The 2,729-nt window shown below is 35.3% G+C and overlaps 1 pseudogene across 1 annotated transcript; it reads right to left on the minus strand.

The window, feature by feature from the left end:
• Positions 1-667: 667 nt before the first annotated feature.
• On the minus strand, positions 668-2,449 carry LOC145114820 (polyubiquitin 11-like; annotated as a pseudogene). The gene is made up of 2 exons (XR_013711243.1): positions 1,521-2,449; positions 668-693 (listed from the first exon to the last, which is right to left on the minus strand). The product of XR_013711243.1 is annotated as a polyubiquitin 11-like (transcript).
• Between the last annotated feature and the right edge of the window lie 280 nt (positions 2,450-2,729).

The raw sequence follows: 2,729 nt of genomic DNA on the forward strand, positions 1-2,729 counted from the left end.
TATTGATTAGATTTGGAACTAAAATCACAACAAAAACATAACATAGAAATTAGGGATTAGCTTGGAAAGGAAGTACAAGTACCAAACACATCAAGAGGGGCAAAACTGGGAACTTGATTTTTATGGGGCAAATATGTATTAGTGTGATGTAGGTTCTATTTTGCTTATCTTTTAAACTCACAGGCTACATAAATTTATTATACATACAAACTCTATGTGCATACGTATTCAAGGCCAAACAGTATATAAAAATATAATTAATCAACTTTCTTTTAAAAGTATAATTAATCAAGAAAACGTTGCAAAGTATTATTTTATTGTTTGGGACAAATATAAAATAAACAAATTAATATGATATTTATAGGTATTATTTATTTTAGAATTATCTGATCAGTGAATATGGAGAAATAATGGTATATTCTTGGTCGTTGAAGCTGGCTTATGAATTTCTGATGGTTGTCATTGAAGAAGTGGACGTTGTTATTAATCAAACCAATCGCTCACAACCTGCAATTAATTACAATTCTAACTCTTAGATAAAGTATGAACTATCTTGAACGATCGATTGAAACTTGAATGTATTGTCGATTGAAAGTTAAAAGTTAAAGCTTGAATTTAATGCATTCATGTACACATTGTATTTTTTTCCTGTGGATCCGACCAGATCATCATGCATTCTTTTTGGGCCAAAAGCTGCGATGGAATATAATGCAACATTTAGTTACACAAATAAAGCCAAACCTGAAAAACTAGGTTTAACCAACACGTTTCTACAATTCGCCATTGCTTCAAATTCTTTACTACCAAAAAAATTCTCATTGGTTTGACAAATAAATTTAACGTTTCAGATTTTTCATAAAGGAGAAAAAGTACACCTCAAATTTTGTCTCCTTGGAAAAAGCAAAAACTTATAACAATGTAAAGTTTATCAACAATGAATTTCTATTTATCACACCTTGTGCACTGATTCTTTACTATGAGGAAAATTTTCTTAGGATAAACTAGGATATATTTTGTTTTTAGAAACCCTATAAACAGAAAATCAGTTCAAATTAACTATCACCAATCTACATGATTATAATCAGTAAAAGAAGAATGCGTAATCACCCAATCGCAAGTAGCAAACAGAATGAGATCGTCTAATGTAATCTAAATTCTAGCCCATACCAAATCGCATTTCTTACCCATTTTCATACCAAATTTGATATTACACAATCTCTTTACACCCAAACTTCCATAATTCCATCATTCATTCTAGGTTGAGTTTAGTAATTGTATAGTTATGTTCTGAACGTATTGAACGAAGTGTTAGTACCCAAATCAAAAACAGTATTGAACAAAGTCTCTCGAATCTCCACGACGACGTTTTTCTAAAAGGCCAATTGTTGATTCTTACCTATCCGAAAAAAATACTAAACCCATGTTACAAAACTTCCCAGTTAACACTGAGTTTATGTAAACCATTAAAGTAAAACTCAATTGCAGCCAGAACACTGAAACAGATAAGTTTTGGATACCACCTGCTCCTTTAACCTCGAAAAAGCAAGACAAGGTGCAAAGTGGACTCCTTTTGAATATTGTAATCAGCCAAAGTCTGCCAATCTTCAAGCTGCATCCCATCAAATATAAGCCTCTGCTGATGATGCGGAATCCCCCGCTTGTCCTGAATCTTTGCCTTCACATTACCAATAGTATCGTTTCTCTTGACATTCAGAGTGCGGGTCTTCCCCGTCATAGTCTTGACAAAGATCTGCATATTCCCTTCCAACATCACATCCAGATCCAATGTAGATTCTTGTTGGATGTTATAATCCGCTAGAGTTCTACCATCCTCGAGCTGCTTCCCGTTAAAGGTCAAAATCTGCTGATTCAGTGGAATGTTTTTGTCCTGAACCCTAGCCTTCACGTTCGCAACCGTATCCAGCCATCAACTTCCAAAGCGATGGTGTTGCCAGTTGGCGTGCTGACAGAGATCTGGATCCTTTCTCGAAGACGGAGACCGATTTTCAGAGTAGATTCCGTGTCCTCTATCTTAGCCTGGACATTGTCAATCCCATCAGAGCTTTCAATCTCGAGAGTGATAGTTTTTCCAGTTAAGGTCTTGACCGAAATCTGCGTTCCACCACGGAGACGGAGGACGAGATGAAGGGTGGATTCCTTCTGGATATTGTAGTCCGCCAGGGCTCTTCCATCTTCCAACTGCTTGCCGGAGAAAATGAGCCTTTGCTGATCAGGAGGAATACCTTCTTTGTCCTGAATCTTGGCTTTGACATTTTCGATGGTATCCGAAATCTCGACCTCTAAGGTAATGGTTTTGCCGGTGAGGGTTTTGACGAATATCTGCATCCCGCCGCAACGTTTGAGGGTTTTGCCAGTGAGGGTTTTGATCGATGAGTTTTTGGTTTTGATCTACGTAACGAAATATGAGGAGACAAAAGGCTGTCGTTAATCTCTAGGGTTTTTTTTTTTTTTTTTTTTTTTAATGGCTCTATTGTAACATATTATTATAGATTAATGACTAAACTGCAAATTTGGTTCCTATGGTTAGCAAAAATATGTGGATGTAGTCCAAAAAGTTTACAATTTGCACCATTGGTCCAAAATCAGAAACTTTTTGTGGTTTTAGTCCCTCAAAAAGTTGAAAGGACTATTTTGCCCTTTTAATTTCTTTTTCTAATTTTTTGTATTTTTTTAACACCCTTTTAATTTAATAATAATAAAAAAACAAG

The sequence above is a fragment of the Lactuca virosa genome, chromosome 5 (genome assembly GCF_052849685.1).
Source record: "Lactuca virosa cultivar CGN04683 chromosome 5, Lactuca_virosa_CGN04683_v6, whole genome shotgun sequence".
Lineage (NCBI taxonomy): Eukaryota > Viridiplantae > Streptophyta > Magnoliopsida > Asterales > Asteraceae > Lactuca > Lactuca virosa.